Source organism: Artemia sp. Qi Xiang Cuo, chromosome 7 (genome assembly GCF_049724085.1).
Source record: "Artemia sp. Qi Xiang Cuo chromosome 7, ASM4972408v1, whole genome shotgun sequence".
Taxonomy (NCBI): Eukaryota; Metazoa; Arthropoda; class Branchiopoda; order Anostraca; family Artemiidae; genus Artemia; species Artemia sp. Qi Xiang Cuo.
Genome location: NC_142800.1, coordinates 44,377,721 through 44,397,647, shown reverse-complemented (window position 1 = coordinate 44,397,647; position 19,927 = coordinate 44,377,721). Strand labels below are relative to the sequence as shown.

The 19,927-nt window shown below is 35.5% G+C and overlaps 1 protein-coding gene across 1 annotated transcript in view; it reads left to right on the top strand.

The window, feature by feature from the left end:
- LOC148950318 (uncharacterized) overlaps positions 1-19,927 on the top strand; it is a 227,415-nt gene that overhangs the window by 206,743 nt on the left and 745 nt on the right. The window lies entirely within an intron of this gene.

Genomic DNA, 19,927 nt, shown 5'->3' with positions numbered 1-19,927 from the left:
TGTTAGGTTAGGTTAAGTTAGATTAGGATAGGTTAGCCTACGTACGCGTGCATATAGGTTATGTTAGGTTAGGTTGGATTAAGTTAGGTTAGGTTAAGTTAGGTTAGGTTAGGTTAGATTAAGTTAGGTTAGGTTAAGTTTGGTTAGGATAGGTTGGATTAAGTTAGGTTAGGCTAAGTTAGGTTAGGCTAGGTTAGCCTACGTACGCGCGTACGTAGGCTAACCTAGCCTAACCTAACTTAGCCTAACCTAACTTAATCTAACCTATCCTAACCTCACTTAACCTAACCTAACTTAATCTAACCTACCCTAACTTAACCTAACCTAACTTACTCCAACCTAACCTAACCTATCTGCGTACGTACATAGGCTAACCTAACCTAATCTAACTTAACCTAACCTAACAATATTTTTTCTGATTTTGTGTGTTTTCGCAAGAAAATAGCTTGTCTTTAGCAAACTTAGCCATAGCTAGTTGAAACTAGCTATTTCATTTCAGCCTAATATCTTCATTTCAGCCTAATTGTGAGGGTACTAAAGGAACATTGAACATTTTTTTTCTGATTTTGTGTGTTTTCGCAAGAAATGTAACTGTGACAAGGTAAACCACAACCAAACACTACTGAAATATTCCAACTCTTGCATTTCAACGAAAGAAATTCAGATTTAACTTTGAAAAATCACGAAAATGTAACTGTGACAAGCTAAACCACACCAACGCACACCTGAAATAGACAAACTCTTGCATTTCAACGAAATAAAATAAAAACGAACTTTGAAAAATCAAGAATATGTAACTTTGACAAGGTATACCACAGCCAAACACTATTCAAACATTCGAACTCTTGCATTTCATCATATAATATACAAAATGAACTTTGAAAAATCAGGAAAATGTAACTTTGACAAGGCAAACCACAACCAAACACTACTAAAATATTCCAACTCATGCATTTCAACGAAATAAATTCATAATGAACTTTGAAAAATCATGAAAATGTAGCTGTGATTAGGTAAACCACAACCAAACACTACTAAAATATTCCAACTCTTGCATTTCAACGAAAGAAACTCAAAATGAACTTTGAAAAATCAAGAAATTGTAACTGCGAGAAGGTAAAACACAACAAAACACTACTGAAATATACCAACTCTTGCATTTCAACGATAGAAATTCTAAATGAACTTTGAAAAATCAAGAAAATGTAACTGTGACAAGGTAAACCACACCCAAACACTGCTGAAATATTCCAACTCTTGCATTTCAACGAAAGAAATTCAAAATGAACTTTGAAAAATCAAGAAAATGTAACTGTTAAAAGGTAAACCACAACCAAACACTACTGAAATATTACAACACTTGCATATAAACTAAAGAAAAAATAAATGAAATGTTAAAAATCACGAAAATGTAACTGTGATGAGGTAAACCAAAATCAAACACTTCTGAAATATTCCAACTCTTGCATTTAATCGAAAGAAATTAAAAATTAACTTTTAAAAATCAAGAAAATTTAACTGTTACAAGTTAAACCAAAACCAAACACTACTGAAATATTCAATCTCTTGCATTTCAACGAAAGAAATTCAAAATGAACTTTGAAAAATCAATAAAATGTAACTGTGACAAGGTAAACCACACCCAAACACTATAGAATGAGTCCAACAAATGAATTTAAACTAATTAATTTCAAAATGAACGTTGAAAAATTAAGAAAATGTAACTTTGATATGGTAAACTATAACCAAACACCACTGAAATATTACAACTCTTGCTTTTCAATGAAAGCATTTCGAAATGAACTTTGGATAATGAAGAAAATGTATCTTTTTCAAGGTAAACCACAACCAAACACTACTGAAATATTCCAACTCTTGCATTTCAACGTACTACATTCAAAATTACCTAGGAATGATCAATAAATTGTTACTGTGACAGGGTAAACCATAACCAAACACTACTGAAATATTCCAACTCTTACATTTCAACGAAAGAAATTCAAAATGAACTATGAAAAAGCAAGAAAATGTAAATGGGACAAGGTAAACCATAACCAAACACTGCTGAAATATTCCAACTCTTGCATTTCAATGAATGAAATTCAAAATGAACATTGAAAAAGCAAGATAATGAAACTGTGAAAATGTAAACCACAACCACACACTACTGAAATATTCCAACTCTTGCATTTCAAAAACATAAATTCAAAATGAACTTTGAAAAATCAAGAAAATATAACTGTGACACGGTAAACCACAACCAAACACTACTGAAATATTCAAACTCTTTCATTTCAACGAAAGAAATTCAAAAAGAACTTTGAATAATCATAAAAATGTAACTGTGACAAGGTAAACCACAACCAAACACTACTGAAATATTCCAACTCTTGCATTTCAAATAAAGAAATTGAGAAAGAACTTTGAAAAATCCAAAAAATGTAACTGTGCCAATTAAAACCACAACCAAACTCTACTTAAATATTAAACACCGAGAAAGAAATATATTTAAACTCTCAATGAACATTTAAAAATCAAGAAAATCTAACTTTGACCCTTTAAAAAACAACCAACCACTGCTGAAACATTACATCTCTTGTATTTCAACTAAATAAATTCTAAATTAACTTTGAAAAATTAAGAAAATGTAACTGTGACAAGGTAAACCACAACCAAACACTATTGAAATATTCCAATTCTTGCATTTAAACGAACTAAATTCAAGATGAGATTTGAAAAATAAAGAAAATGTAACTGTGACAAGGTAAACCAGAACCAAACACTACTGAAATATTCCAACTATTGCTTTTCAAGTAAAGAAATTCAAATGAACTTTGAAAAATACAGAAAATGTAACTGCGACAAGGTAAACCACAACCAAACACTACTGAAATATTCCAACTCTTGCATTTCAACGTAAGAAATTCAGTTTTTGTGTGTGTAAGTTTTGGCGTGTGTGTGTAAGTTTTCGTGTGTGTGTGTGTAAGTTTGTTTGTGTGTGTGTGTGTGTGTTAGTTTTTGTGCGTGTGTGTGTGTGTGTTTGTGTTTTTGTGTGTGTGTGTGTATTTGTGTTTGTGTTTGTTTTTGGGTGTGCGTGTGTGGGTTGTATTTTTCGTTTGTTTGTGTGTTTTGAAGTTTGTGTGTGTGTGTGTGTGTGTGTATGTTTTTGTGTGCATGTAAGTTTGTGTGTGAATGTAAGTTTTAGTGTGAATGTGTAAGTTTTTGTGTGTGTGTGTGTGTGTTATTGTTTTTGTGTTTATATTTTTGTTTGTGTGTAAGATTTTGTGCGTGTTTGTGTGTATGTGTGTGTGTTTTTGTGTTTGTGTATGTGTTAGTGTGCTTGTTTTTTTTTGTGTGTGTTTTTGTTTTTGTGTGTGTTTGTGTAATTTTTCAGGTGTGTTTGTGTTAGTTTTTTGTGTTTGTTTGTGTTTAAGATTTAGTGAGTGTTTGTGTGATTTTTTTTGGGTTAATGTGTATGAGTTTGTGTGTGTGTGTGTGTGTGTGTTTGTGTGTGTGATAGTGTGTTTTTGTGTTTGTGTTTGTGTTTTTTTTTTTGTGTGTGTGTGTTTGTTTTAGTTTTTGTGTGTTTATTTTTTGGCGTGTGTGTGTGATAGTTAGTGTGTTTGTTTTTTTTTTTTTTTTGTGTTTGTCTGTGATTTTGTGTGTGTAATTTTTTTTTTGAATTTATTTGTTTGTGTGCATTTAATTATTCGTGTGATTCACAAATAATAAGTTTCAGACAACATACACCTATGAGTTGCTAAGAAATATATCTCATAAAAGTCAAAAATAGCAAACTAACCATCCTGAATCATAGGTTTCAGTCAACACACACCTACGAATGGCTATGAAATCCTTCTTAGAAATGTCAAAAAATATCAACCTAGTCACCTCCAACTATATGTTTCAGACAACAATCACATATTAAAGGATAAGAAATCCATCTCAAAAAGGTCAAAAGTAGCAATCAATACAACACAACTAATATGTTTCAGACACTACATAACTATAAAAGGCTATGAAATCCAATTCAGAACATCCAGAAATAGCAGACAACACATCCCAAATCATATGTTTCAGACACCTCACGCCTATAAAAGACTAAGAAGTACGGTTATGAAAAGTCAGAAATATCAAATTAAACATCCCAAACTATTGGTTTCAGACAACATTCACCTACGAAATACTAGAAAACCTTAGCTCAGAAAAGCCTGAAATAGCAAATTACACATCACAAATAATAATTTTCTGAAAACACATACATATTAAATGATAAGAAAACTAAAACTGAAAATTCGAAAATATCAAACTACACATCAAAAATCATAGGTTTCAGACACTACAAACCTATGAAAAGACTAAGAAATCAAACTCAGAAAATCCCAAAATAGTAATTTACATATCCCAAATCATAAGTTTCAGAAAGCATTCACCAACGTAATACTAAGAAACCTTAGCTCAGAAAAGTCTGAAATAGCCAACTACTCATCCCAAACTCGAAGTTTCAGACAACAAACACCTATGAGTGACTAAGAATCCTAGCTCTGAAAAGTCCAAAAAGCAAACTACACCTCCCAATTCATAATGTTCTGACAGGACCCACCTATGATAGGCTAAGAAATCTAGCTCAGAAAAGTCGAAAATAGCAAATTAACCATCCCAAATCATAGGTTTCAGTCAACACACACCTACGAATGGCTAAGAAATCCAGCTCAGAAAAGTCAAAAAAATAGAAACCCACACACCCAAAATCATAGGTATCAGACACCACCCACCTACGACAGACGAAGAAATCCGGGTATGAACAGTCGGACATAGCAAATTACATATCCCAAATCATAGGTTTCAGACAACACTCACCTATGAACGGCTAAGAAACCTAGCTCAGAAAAGTCAAAAATAACAAACTAGTCATCCCAAACTATAGGTTTCAGACAACAAACACCTATGAAAGGCTAAGAAATCGAGCTCAGAAAAGAAAAGTAGCAATCCACCCATCCCAAATCATAGGTTTCATAGAACACACTCCTATGAAAGACTAAGAAATCAAGCTCAGAAAAGTCAAAAAAAGCAAACTACATATCCCAAATCATCGGTTTCAGTCAACACACACCAACGAAAGACTAAGAAACCTAGCTCAGAAAAGTCAAAAATAGCAAACTATTCATCCCAAACTATTGGTTTCAGACAACATTTACCTACGAAATACTAGAAAACCTTAGCTCAGAAAAGTCTGAAATAGCAAATTAACCATCCCAAATCATAATTTTCTGACAACGCATACCTATGAAAGACTAAGAAATCCAGCTCAGAAAGTCTAAAATAACAAACTACACATTCCACATCATAGGTTTAACACACCACTCACCTATGAAAGACTAAGAAATCAAACTCAGAAAAGTCAAAAATAACAAAATACAGCTCCCAAATCATAATTTTCACTCAACACACATCAACGAAAGGCTAATAAACCTAGCTCATAAAAGCCTGAAATAGCAAACTACTCATCCCAAACTATTGGTTTCAGACAACATTCACCTAGGAAATGCTAGGAAACCTTAGCTCAGAAAAGCCTGAAGTAGCAAACTACACATCCCAAATCATAGGTTTCAGACAACACACATCAACGAAAGACGGGTGCTCGGGGAGAGCCTTTGTGGGTCTGGGGGTCCTGGGTGGGTCGGGGGTCCTTGGGGTACTGGGGGGGCCTTTGGGGGACGGGGGGAGGGGCTTTGGGGTCCGGGGGTGGCATGTGGGGTCTGGGTGGGCCTTTGGGGCGCCGGGAGGGTCTTTGGGTGCCTGGGGGATATTTGGGGACCGGTGGAGGGCCTTTGGGACCCCGTTGGTCCTTTGGGAGCTCGATGTGCCTTGGGGGGGCCGGGGTTTGGCATTGGGGGGTCGGGGTGGGCCTTTAGGGCGCCGGTGGACCTTTGGGAGCTTGGGGGGCCTTTGAGTGTCCGGGGGCACAGTGGGGCGCCGGGGGGACATTTGGGGCCTGGGGATGGCATTTGGGGATCTGGGTGGGCCTTTGGGGCCCCGGTGGAGGGCCTTTGGGAGTGGGGGGGGCTTTGAGGACCGGGGCCTTCGTTCGGGGGTGGGGTAGGAGGATTGGAACCCTTTGGGGTTGGGGTAGAGGACCTCACAACACTGTTCAAATGAAACTTGTGTATTATAACGACCACACTCAAAACCTCCTCCAAAATCTCTTCAAAATCTTCTTTTAAAATGTCTCTATCTGTTTCGCCGAAATAGTTCCATAACCTGTCTAAAAGGGTTTCGCCCAAATAATCACTAAACGTAAATTCAGCGTGTTCCTTTGTTATTGGCATCTCTGTGCTAATGCATTTCAAATTAATATGAAACCTTCTCGCGCGCTAAGACAAGTCCTCGCTAAGATGTTTCTTGCATAAGTGCGTCCCTTGCAGTTGGTTAATCATAACTTTTGGCGTTCGACCAAAAGAGTATTTTCCGAGGCAAAGACATAACTGATCTTGATCTTGTAACTGAAAAATATTTCAATGCGGACATGTTCAAAGTCTGAAAAATGATGTCGTTGATTGATTGATCTGTCAAGAAAGGGAAAATTAATTTGTTGTTTCTAAGGGGAATTATTGATTCACGATAGGTGGATTGAGGTCGACAGCACAGGTGTTCCAAGTTCCGATGATACTCGTAAGTGCACTGCTCTCAGAGCAATAACAACAAATACTATTTCTGGACACCATTGACATTCACGATCGATTACGCAGTCAAGTTCTCGGAAATTCACTTCCCCCTCGAGTCCTAGATCAATAACATTGTTTCCCGTTAGAATTCAATGCGCATGTGCAACCTTCGCCCCGGAGCTATTACACATAGAAACAACAAATAAATCGATCTTGGAAAAAGAGGTCATTGACCCCATTACGCAATCTTTCTCCCTAGGGAGGCTATGCCCTTATTTGGTGCCCCGTCAGCATTAAAAATGCCGACAGGACCACGTGGTCCTGTTCGGACTCAATAATGCATCTCTACTAGTATAAACGTCCAATTAGTTATTAGGCAAACGAAAAAAAAAATTTTTCTTTTTTGGGCGTCTTGGGTCAATGTAACAGTTTTTTTTTTTGTTTTTTTTGCATAGCCTTTGTTTTCATTGAGGTCCATTTGTCTCCGTCTACATGCCTTGTAGGTCTAACCCAACTGAGAAAAAACAAATAATTTCTAGATTAATCCTCTTGCCCTCCCCAAACATTTCCTGGAAGTTTTAAATCTATTCCTCCCAGTTTTCCCAGATCTATTACAAATACGCAATTTGGCCAAGGTGACTGCCTAAGACTTCGTATTTTATGATACTTTGCCCACAATCCAACCTGCTTATTATCGTTGGGTTAAAAAAAAGGCTACTATACAGTCTCTGTCCAAGAATAAGCCATAATCCCTTTTCGGCAGTAAGGGACTTATTCATCATATGGATGTAAGTGTTTTTCTTTTTCACGGCACCTAGGAGACATAGTGCTTCACTAAGCCAAAATTTTAAATTGATCAAAATGAATACATACGAATACGAATGAAACATTGTGTTTCTTTAAACATGTAAAACTACTAATAAGTATGCAAAAAATTAATATTAAGGCAAGATTAAAGATTAAGAAATTTATGATATCTTGGAAATTTGACTTAAATGAAATGAACCTTTCAGGAATGGATCCAAAGGCTAAATATTCTCCAGGAAAGCCTCTTGAAGTATTCACCTAACCCCAAACACTTCCAAACAGCTTGGACAAGCTTCGTGTTACAAAAGCATGACTTTCAGAAACAATTTTACAGTACATAATGAGCCTGAGATGTTTTGAGCCTTATGAAAATTTAAAAACCAATGTGCGTTAGGGAAGAATTTTGAAAACACAGAAGTATTGGCGAAAATGCTTGAAGTTTAGTAGAAGATGTTTACAAGAAGTTTTGAGCGGTATATTTGTAAAAATAAGAGGAGAGTAAGGGAAGTAGGGAAGGTATTAAAACATGGAAGGAATTAAGAGGTGTATAACGGAGTCAATGGACAAAATTGCAAAAGATCTAGAAAATGCAGCAGGACGAAAAAATAGTAAAATAATGTATGTGTATGTTAACAAATTGAAAAAAAAAGTTATCAGTTTGGACGTGTGCCAGTTACACGCAGGAAGAGGGCTCAGTCAGTGGTTAAATAAATAAACAAACTTTTTACAATAAAATTTGGGATTAATATTAAAACTTAAAACAACAGAAATTATTATCTATGCGAGGGGACAGTCCCCTCCTCAACTCCCACTCTTTACGCTAAGTTTGGCTTTTTGTCTCAAATCTTTGAGAACAACTGTTCAAACACAAGGGTCGTTGAATTAGACCGACAAGTATTTGTAATCATTATAAAACTTCAGCATAAAGAGCGGGGTGGGTTAAGGAAGGGACATCTCCTCTCATATACGGAATAATTTCTGTTCATCTTAAGTTAAGATATTAATCCTCATTTTCATTTGAAAGAATTTATTTTTCTTTATTTAAATTCTAATCATTTTTCAAAACATGACCAGGCCTATCTAAGGTATGATAAAGACTCCCCATTATATAGTAATGAAAGAGCATATTTGCAAAAGTCTTTCAGCTCTTTTTCAAGGACGGAGTAAATTTTCTTAGGCTCGTAATTTCCCGCAATGGAAAATGCCTCCCAGAAAATACCCCCCCCCCCGGAAAATACGGTTTTTTTAAATTTGAGAATTTCTTAGTTGTGTTTTTTTAAGTTTAGTTGAGAAGTGCTAACGAAAGTGAAGAAGAGTAATTTGCACATCATAAGTATCTCAAAAATATACAAAAAAACGCAACTCAATCATTGTACACAGTTTCATCAAAAATAATCATAATCAACTTGATCACTACTAGGGCAATATTACTCCCTCCCCTCTCAGCACAAATGATATAGGTATAGACTGAAAATATTCGTGGAAATTAAAAAAAATTAGACAACAAGTCCTAAACAATCATTTAGTTTTCGGTGAAGGTTCAGTGAGCCGTAGAGAATTAGGCCATTGAAACGTACTCCTTTGGATATCTTACCACCCTTCCTACACAAAGATCGACTACCTTCCCTTAATAATAGACCACTGCATGATGAACCAAATCACTTCAGTTAAATTCATGATTAAAATAAACCCTCGAAACATTTTTGTGCAATAAGAAGGGAAGTGTCACCTTGAAGCACCCTTGTGGACATTCCCACATACATTTTTCCACGGAAAATTCTTGCCAGACAATTTGATCCCTGCTAAAAGTAAATTATTCCCAAAATCTTCTCCCTGTTGAAAATTCCCCTGGACAATCCCCCCTGCAGAAAACTTTCCAGCGAAAAATGTTCGTACGGTTCCCAATAAAAAGTAATGGACTAATGGACCATTTGAAAGTAATGGACAAATTACAGAACTTAAAAAGGAATTTAAACTTCTGCACTGGGGTTCTCTGATTGTTTTGTAGTTAGTGAGGAATTATCTCAAAGAGTGCATTTTAATATCTAAATACCCCAGCTCTTATTGAGCCATCAGATAAATTGATGCAGGATCCGTAGAGCCATAACCACGATTTTTGTCTGTTTGGTATTTTTTTTTCGGGGGGGGGAGACAAAAGAAACTTTAAAAAACACCTGAAAATGTAAAATTAATATCTACTCCCTTAAGAATTCTGCGAATATTTCTGATCTACGTTATTATTATGAAAGTAAAGAGTAACATTAAATCCCGAAATGAAAATGAAATCCCGATTTTTTAAGTCCAAAGTGATTGGAGACTAGACAGACGCGTGGGGGTGTTATTTTCCGGTGAGAGGGAATTTTTCGACGGGGTATTTTCCGTGGGAGGTATTTTCCGGGAGGGTATTTCCCCGGGGGTATTTTCCGCGGAGAAGTGTATTTTCCGGGGGGGGGGTATTTTCCGGGGGGGGGTATTTTCCGGGGGGTATTTTCCATGCGGTTGGGGGTATTTAAGGGTGGTATTTTTTTAGGAGGGTAAACACCGGTCGCCACCAACACGTCTTGAGATCGGATGTGCTAATTGACCAGAACGGGTTTTTAAAAGTAAATAAACATGTTTGGATTGCCATAACATATTTTATACTAACTGATCGTAATAGTTTAAAAAAACACTCAAGGTCACTGGACCAGGCATTCGGATTAAGGTGTTAACTACTATAGATTCTCAAGCATTATCCAAACTTCATTCGAATGTCGTTAACTCATTAAACGATCGTCAACGATCTTGTTGCATCTTTTGACAATCTGGAAAGTTGCAAGGGGGAACTGTGTCTGTCGTATTTTAATCCCATCATACTATCTATACTCAAAACTTTAATTAAGCCCATGTATACGAATTGATTAGATGGAGTATGGTAATTGCAAAGGGATTAGCTGGTTTCTATAGAAAGTAAGTTACTTAGCATGACATGTATTGACTATTGGACGTTGAATGTAAAGTTTGAAGAGAATAAAAGTGTGGTTTAAGGAAGGAACCAGACGCATCGACCAAATTTTCACTCAAAGCTTAATAATCGAGAAGCACATGGAATACCAGACGCCTTTAGTCCTCAGTTTCATAGATTTTGAACAGACATTTGATTCAGCTCCTAGAGGATCTTTGGCAAAGGTCCTATCTATGTATGATATACAAAATAAGTGCACTAAAGTGATTAGGGTTATGTTAAGCAGGTCAAAGTGTTTGCCCCTCCGGAAAATATCCCTGTAAAATGCCCCCCGCGGAAAGTACCCCCCCCCTCAAAAAAACAAAATCCTCCCGTGGAAAATATCTCCCCCCCGTGGTTGGTTAGTCTTCGATAACTTTCGACTTGTAAAAAGAAGATTAGAAGTCTCAATTTCTGATCGAATGAGCATCCTCCGAAGTTTCTACGACCATGAGGCTGAGATGGGGATGAAGAAGGGGCGGTCCCCCTCTTGTACGAAATAAATTCTGCTTATTCCGGGGTTTAATGTTACTCTTTAGTTTCATAATCAAAAATCACAAAAATGTTCACATAGAAACGATTCATCGCAGCTGTTGAAGCGCAAAAAATTATTATGAGATATCTAAGAAGCGTAGGCATAGGAGTAGGCTAAATCAAGTTCTAGAAAAAAAGAAAAATATTCAAAGGGCTAACCTGTATTGGTACTAGTGCAGTATATCCTACACAGCGCTATAGACTGTACAAGGAAATACTACAGGAAACCAGTCAAACGGGTATCGCAAAGCGTGATTTCTTATTGCGTTTACAATATTTAAACTGTTTTTTGGGGTTTAGGAGGGGAAAAGGTACCTAGGTTAGGTTATGTATTTAATATATGCTATACTTTACCTCCTCGACCGCCTAATGTGCAAATATATAGCCCAAATTTGTTTCTAAACTATTATATTTTCATCCTATTTTATTTTATTTCATTACCATTAACCAAACTTGACTTCTTTCGTGTGTAGGATATAATGCACAAGTACCCCTGCATTTGCCCAGGCTAGCTATGCCTAATAAAAATACAATTCATATCTTCCATGGTCATTTCCATGGAATATCCGCCAGGCCTCGCGTATTAAAATCTATTATTAAAAGGACACGACCCCCATGTCGTTTGTCAAATATTAATGGGAAAATGTGGCTGAAATAAAAAAAATCCCAACATGGCTGAAAATCCTGCTCAAATCCCTAGTATTATGTTTTGATAGCCGTAGACTCAAGGAAAAGTAGTTTGCTCATTTCGGTACGCAAGGAATTTGAAACCATCTAAAATGGTGCTGGTTAAACAAAAAATCGCGAAGAAAGGAATGGTTACTAATTTTGGTGCGCAGGAGAATAAATAAAATAATGCAGATGACATGATAGTGCATTTAATGGGTATCGATGGGATCAGTGCTTGTAAAAACCGTTTTTCTAGGAGAAAATTAGTCAATAGTGCACATTAAAGAAAACAGGGAACAAATGTTCGTTGATGTACTACCTCAATTCCCTTCCCCTGGCCTGAGAGCCAAAAATGTAAGACAACAAGAATGAAACATTTATGCTTTCTAGAAAGATATCCGTGGTTGCTCTAACCAAAGACAATTGCAGGAGTAAACTTCCCAGAGGCCCTTTTTGCACTAACAATCCATATAACCAAATTTTTCTTGCAAAATTTAGGGTCCTCTAGGTCCAGTCTACTTCCCCTGAAAGTCTCACATAAAATGCAGAAAAACAATTAATGGTCCACTTTTGGGTTTAATGTATCAATACAACGCATTTTTTTCACAGTGTCTTTTCCCCTTATAGGTTCCTTTGATCATGTATAAACGTCCAATAAGTTATTACGCAAACGGAAAAAAAACAACAAATTTTTGTCTTTTTTGGGCGTCTTGGGTCAATGTAACAGTTTTTTTTTTTTTTGCTATTTTGACATAGCCTTTGTTTTCATTGAGGTCCATTTGTCTCTGTCTACATGCCTTGTAGGTCTAACCTAACTGAGAATAAAATACTTTCTAGATTAGTCCTCTTACCCTCCCCAAACATCCCCTGGAAGTTTTAAATCTATTCCTCCCAGTTTTTTCAGATCTATTACAAATACGCAATTAGGCCAAGGTTAATATACTGCCATTTGATTTCAAACAGTTCGTGGTAACGAACTGTAAGTAAGGAGCGACCCGGCTCAATGGTAACCGAAACTCTAGAAAACGGGTTTTTGATACCAATAGATATATCAAAAGAATCAGATTTCAATTCTGATTTCAAATATATAACTTTCATCAAGTTTAATGCTACCCATCAAAAGTTACGCGCCTGAGAAAATTTGGCTGATTTTCAAAAAAAAGGGGGAAAGACCCCCTAAAAGTTATAGAACCTTAATGAAAATCACACCACCATATTCAGCGTATAAGAGAACCCTACTGTAGATGTTTCAAGCACCTATCTACAAAAATGTGGAATTTTACATTTTTTGCCAGAAGAAAGATCACGGATGCGTGTTTATTTGTTTTTTTTGTTTTTTTTTTTCCCAGGGGTGATCGTATCGACCCAGTGGTCCTAGAATATCCTGAGAGGGCTCATTGGAACGAAAATTAAAAGTTCTAGTGCCATTTTTAAGTGACCAAAAAAAATGGAGGGCAACTAGGCCCCCTCCCACGCTTATTTTTTTTCCCAAAGTCACACGATCAATATTTTGAGATAGCCATTTTGTTCAGCATGGTCGAAAATATGATAAATATGTCTTTTAGGGTGACTTAATCTTCCGAAGTACCCAGAGGGAGGGCTAAGAGTTATGAACTTTACCCAATGTTAACATATAGTATTGGTTATTCGGACGTATACAGAAGTTTTCAGGAGGTTTTTTTTCGGGTGGGGGGTGGGAAGGGGGGGAAGGGGGTTATGTTGGAGGATCTGTTCATGAAGGAAGTTTTCATGGGGGAAGGGAAATTGCCATGAAGGGGGCACCGGACTTGCCAGCATTATTTATTGGTTATTGGGAAGTATACAACCATTTTCAGGAAGGATTTTTCTGGAGAGGGGGGGCTAGAGGAGGGGGTTACTCTGGAGAATATTTCCGTGGAGGATGTTTCTTTGGGGTAAGGGACATTTCTATGAAGGGGGCGCCGGATTTCCAAGCATTATTTAAAAAACGATCAGAAATTAAATAAAAAAAAACAAGTTTTTTCAACTGAAATGTAAGAAGGAATATTAGAACTTAAAACGAACAGAAATTATAACGTATGTGAGGAGGTTCTCCCCAAGTCAATACCTCGCTCTTTACGCTACAGTTTTTTTTAGTGCTTTCAAAAGAGCTATCTTTTATAATTAAACGGCCTTTGTGATTCTGTGGTTTGTTAATAAAAATTTGTTTTAACTTTTAACTTAACGTGCGTGTTTTTGACTAAGGGGAGAACTCCCTCATATACGTAATAAAATATAAGTAGTTAAAAAAAACAATACAAAAAACAAGCGATACGGCTCAATAGTAATCAAAACTTTTAAAAATGGAATTTTGACGTCAATAAATGTATCAAAAGAATGGGTTTATAATGCTGATTCTAAATATATAAATTTTATTAATTTTAGTATTACTCATCAAAGGCTAAAAGACTGGGAAAATTTACTCGAATTTTTAAAGAGGGGGGAAACATCCCCTACAACTGAAAGGATTTTAATCAAAATCACACCGTCAGATTCGGCGTATTAGAAAACCCTATTACAGATATTTAAAGCTCATAGCTGCAAAAATCTGCAACTTTGTATTTTTTGCCAGAAGAAAAATATACGAATATAGAAGGTAGTTACTTAAGTTAATTTGTAAAGAGACCAATTTAGCAAAAGAAAAGTAAAATTTTTATGCAAATAAAAGTTGCATTAACTAAAAAACGATCAGAAATTAAATAAAAAAAAAAACAAGTTTCTTAAAACTGAAAGTAGGGAGCGATATTAAAACTTAAAACCAGCAGAAATTATTCCTTATCTGAAAGGGGCTGTCCCCTCCTCAACGCCTCGCTCTTTACGCTAAAGTTTGACTCTGTCTCACAACTTTATTTTTTAAAACAATAAAAAAATTTAGCGTAAAGAGCGAGGCGTTGAGGAGGGGAAAGCCCCTTTCATATACGGAATAATTTCTGTTCGTTTTAAGTTTTAATGTCGCTCCTTACTTTCAGTTAAAAAAACTTGTTTTTTTTTATTTAATCCCATACTAAATCAACGTGAGTAGATTCAAAGTTCTAACCGAGCTAATAATATGAAAACTTGGATTGAATCAAAACCATAAAATAATCCCATTATAACCCCTCCATCTAAAACAAAATATTTGTGTCCCCTTGCCTCCTTCCCAACTCTCTAAATGCTTTCTTTGTCAACCTATTTTTTTATTTTTTTACCTTTCAACACTCACTAATCCTTCCCAAGACTTTACGCCAACGCCACTTTGATTGCCTGTATACATCATTTCTTTTAATTTACCGCTGCCCCCCCCCCCTTCCAAATTAAATTTCAAAGTCAACTTAGCCTTCCTGTAACCTATGAAAAATTTGACTTGATCCCCCAAGTTGTTCCTGGAATAATGTAAACACATTTTGAGAACCTAAGTAATCATGGTTGCTTTCGGTCTACATTGCTACCTCATGCTCGAAAGTAGATGCTTGCCGATCGGGGGATTTTTGTGCCAACATTTGTGTACAGATTACAGGCAATGATCCGTGAACATTCATGACTCAAGGTAGACGCAAAATCCATATATTTATGAAATTGAAAGGAGGTTGGAGGAATTGGTGCTTAGGTCCATTCAATTTTATACCAAAATACGTGCAGTATCATGATTTGAGAAAAGTAAAGATGCATGCCGTTCTGCTAATATTTAACTATGAAGGCCTTGTTTTTGAAATGGGTATTTGTTTAAATTTGACCCTAGTCTTTTGGACTACAGGCAAGCATCGAAATCTTAATCGAAATCTTAGCCCCGTAATTGTAATTACCAACTTCAATCCCTTAAATACTAGCGTTCATTGAAATTGTAAAACGCATTGTAAACGCATAAAGTATATATATATATATATATATATATATATATATATATATATATATATATATATATATATATATATATATATATATATATATATATATATATATATAACTAAAATAGACTGACATAGAATATATAATATACAGTTACTTACATATACAATTGGCAGCTACCTTCTTGAAACCAGAAATGTAACTGATTGCTTTGAGTTACTTTTGTAGTTTCATAAAGGTAGCTGCCAATTGTATATGTAAGTAATTGTGTATTATATATTTTGTGTTAGTCTATTTTAGTTTTTATATATTGTTTAGTTTTAGTTTTTATTTGTTTTTCTACGCTGAAGACGCCCTCTTGTATACGGGCGAAATATTCATTGGATTTTTTCTTTTTCATTTACTGGCCATAGACCCGTTTGTCGTTCTTATATTCGTTTCTTTGTTTTTGTCATGACTGGCCAGTTCGGCTTTAGATCTTTTATGTGCAATCATCTGTACGTGCAATTGCCAAGAAGCCATACATTTTGTCTGTAGTCAGAGTCGTCGTAATGTATGGTTTCCATATGTATTTGTGCATTAAGTCAAGGGCCAAAGAGTAAAAAAAAAATATCCCCCACATTGCAAATGTAAATAATCAACTGAAATTTTAAACTAACTCAGCTAGCCCTTAAAGCGCCAAAAAGATGGTCCTGCATTCGGTTTCATCTCTACCTTTTCATCAAAAATACATATTTAGAGGAAATTAAGTTCCCCAGAATAGCTTTTCCTTCCACGAGCGGAATTTTGTTTCACCTGTTCAGCCTTCCCTCTCCAGCTGGATCCTCTTTCAAAATTCAACAACTTATTCACCCCAACTAAAGGGTCCATATGCTTCCTATCCCTTCTTCCTGTTTAGAATTGAGTTAAACCTTTCTTTTGAATTGTAATACGGGAAACAATTATAATATACTTGAATCATCTATAAAGTGAGAAATGCTGATTCGTTGGAGGAAATTGTAAACGCATAAAGGGGATTAACTGAGATGACTATTCGTTCTCAAACCTGATCGGATTACGAAGCGTTGCCAAGGCGAAATCTTGGAAATGTATTAGGGGCGGTGAAAATTTCTAGAAACTAAGTACCGTACTTCTTAGAAACGACATAAGCAGTACGACTAATTTATACGACTATTGAGTTTGAATCAAGATTTTATTCGGTTAAATTTTATAGAAAGCAGAAAATTAATTCTCCTTCTTACGATTGTCACCGACAATATTTTAGGCAAACTTTATTTAAGCAAGCTTTGAGGCAAAACTTTATTACTTTGAAACGTGGCTAAAGAAGCTGTTTTAATTCTTTTATAGAGGGGGGACGATACTAGAGCTTTACCCTTTTAAATATTTTTTTTTTATTATTAGCCAATGGGCTAGTTCGATGGACTTCAAAACTGCGGCTGACACGTACCGAGGCAGAGATATAAATACGAAAAAACACCAAAAATGAAATAATTATATGCGAAATCACAGGTAACACTGTTAAAGATTTAAGATTGGGGGAGGACATGCCCCAAAGCCTATCGCCAACGTGCTCTAACCATATCAAGGCACTACCAGACTGAATAGAAGTTGTTAAAATAGATAAAAACTAGAATTAACTACAAGAAATGCAGCATCTAGTTTATTTTCTTTTGTATAATGTGTAAGAAATGGTAGGAGAATGTGTGGCTACAATAAACAAGAAGGTCGGCATAAAGTGAAAAAAAAAATAAAGATTACGTGCAAGAATGTATACAATGTTATTCAACTGCTACAATCCTATCTTAACATAAAAATTCTATATCTTTACGAGGGGAATAGCAGAAACACATGTGCACAAAATATGACTGAACAAAAACCCTTCAAAAACGGAAAAGTAAGAAAAGACCTGAAATTCAACTCATAGCCACAACTAAGAGAGCTAGTTTAGTCAGCGCCGCTGGTTATCAGTAGTGCCAATCACAGTGATTCAGGGGGGACAAGGATTTTTCTTTAAGAATAAAATTAAAAAAAAAAGTTTTTCAATATCTAAGGAGAGAGACATTTTTCTTATTTCAATTTATTAGTGAAGACACCGAAAAAAAGATTTTTTTTTCAAAATCTGGGGGGAGGCAATTGCCCCTCCACCTCATCCAATTATCACCCATGCATAGCAAATCTCCCTTAGATTATTTTTGAAATTACTAGGTCCAACTAGACTTTGAACATCACTTGGGAAATTTTAACCAGGATTTAGGGCTTTGGTCACAAAAAGAAAATTCTTAACATGATGAGGAAATTATTGGCATCCAAATAGCTTCGCATTCTATAGCCATGGATTTTATTCCCATAATAAAATTAGCGAAACAATTTCCTACTTCATTATTCATTATAAAAATAAACTTACTATTACTAAAAAAAATATACATATAAAAATGGGGAACTACAAAACCGGTTAGCCAAGATCTGTATTTCACGCGATTTCAATAAGAGTGATTTTGGCCACTAACACCTGCATATGTTGTTAAAGCCTAATTCCTCATCGAAATGTACCCCAAATATTTTAGTGCTTCAACTCTGGTTGTTTGAAAATCGACACATTTTATTCCCATTATCAAATGATAATAATTCTTCGTCTGCCCGTAAATGACTAGCAATGAATCCGAAGGTTAACTGCTCCAAGTTGTAAAATCTGCTATATGGACTTGAGTTTCGGACGAATTTTAGCGTCTATATTTTGTAGCAATCAAACAGTTCGTTGTGACAAACTGTAAGTAAAGAACGACTTGTGTCTACAGTAACCGAAACTCTGAAAGAACAAAATTTTGATAATAACAAAAATACAAATATCACAGAAACCTCCTTTTTACAGTGATTCCGAATATGCGTTATCAATTTTAAATATTTGCCAGAAAGTTACGAGCCTTATAAAACTTACTTAATTTAAGAAAAAGGGGGAAGCAGCCCAATAAAAACGGCACGGTCTTTGTCAACAATTGCAGCACCATATTCAGTAGGTCTAAAAGCCCTACTGGAGAGGTTTCAAACTCCTGGGAATCAGAGGTAAGCGGTTGAGTCTAATATGTGTTTTCAAAAACCATTTTTTCCAATTTTACCAACGAAAGTACCAAATAAACATAGTTCAATGAAAAAGATGTTTCTCAAAACATTAAGGGGGGATTAGAGTCTACAGCCTACAAGGAAGGAGCCTAAAAGTTCCAGACCTTACAAGAGCAAAGTGATGATTTCTGCCTTTTCTAGAGGGCCGAAATACAATCGAGGGAAATTCTGATATTGCCAATCTACTTGGACCTATCGAAGAGCTATGTGAATCTACCACCAGTTTTAGAGGTAATTCTGCCACGTGGTGCCACATTCGTCCCCAAATTTATGTAAATTAAATACACAATGACCCATTAAGGGATAAACTTTTAAACTTTTTGTAAAAGATCCTTCCGATCCATGCAGAGCGGGGTCCAACCTCTAGTATCCTTTCATTTGAAATAATATATTTGGACTAAGCATGCAATATGGATTCTCGGTCAAAAATAGGTTCCCTATTATTGCAGAAATGTCTTTAGTCTGAACCAAAGACTAAATTTACTTGTCATTAATTGGATGATGAGGTTCTTCGGGATAAGAATCGAGCGCATTGAAAAACAATGTTAATATATATATATATATATATATATATTATATATATATATGTGTGTGTGTGTGTATGTGTGTGTGTATATGTATGTATATGTGTGTATTTATGTATGTGTGTATGTATATGTGTGTATATGTGTATGTGTGTACATGTTTGTGTGTATGTTTGTGTGTATGTGTGTGTGTGTGTGTGTGTGTGTGTGTGTGTTTGTGTGTGTGTGTGTGTGTGTGTGTGTGTGTGTGTGTGTGTGTGTGTGTGTGTATATATATATATATATATATATATATATATATATCTTTTTCTCAAATTGATAAGTTGATCATTTATTAGTAGTGGGGCCTCACTGCTTTTAAAGACATGCCCTCCCCGGATTTTAAAGACATGCACTGTTTTAAAGACATGGTTCATGGTTCAAGGTTTTAATCTTCACAATAAAGCACAACTAAATATATAAACTTGCCCGGCAGCGAGGACACTCAACAAAATGCTCGAGCATACTAAAAGAAAAGAAAATGAAAAAAAATATATAAAATAAAAAGAAAGAGAAAAAAAAATGTAACGCGACTTACCATGTCGGATCCAAGACTCAAAAAACATATAAATAAAACATCATTAGGTGGGTATCAGAGAAATCAGACATAAGCAAACATAGGCCAAACCACTAACAATAATAAACAAAATTTAACCAATACACTAAAAGAAAATGTTGAACTAACCTTTAATATTAATCAAGTAAATGAACCTTTAAACTTTTTTTAACAAGGGAAGGGAAAGGCG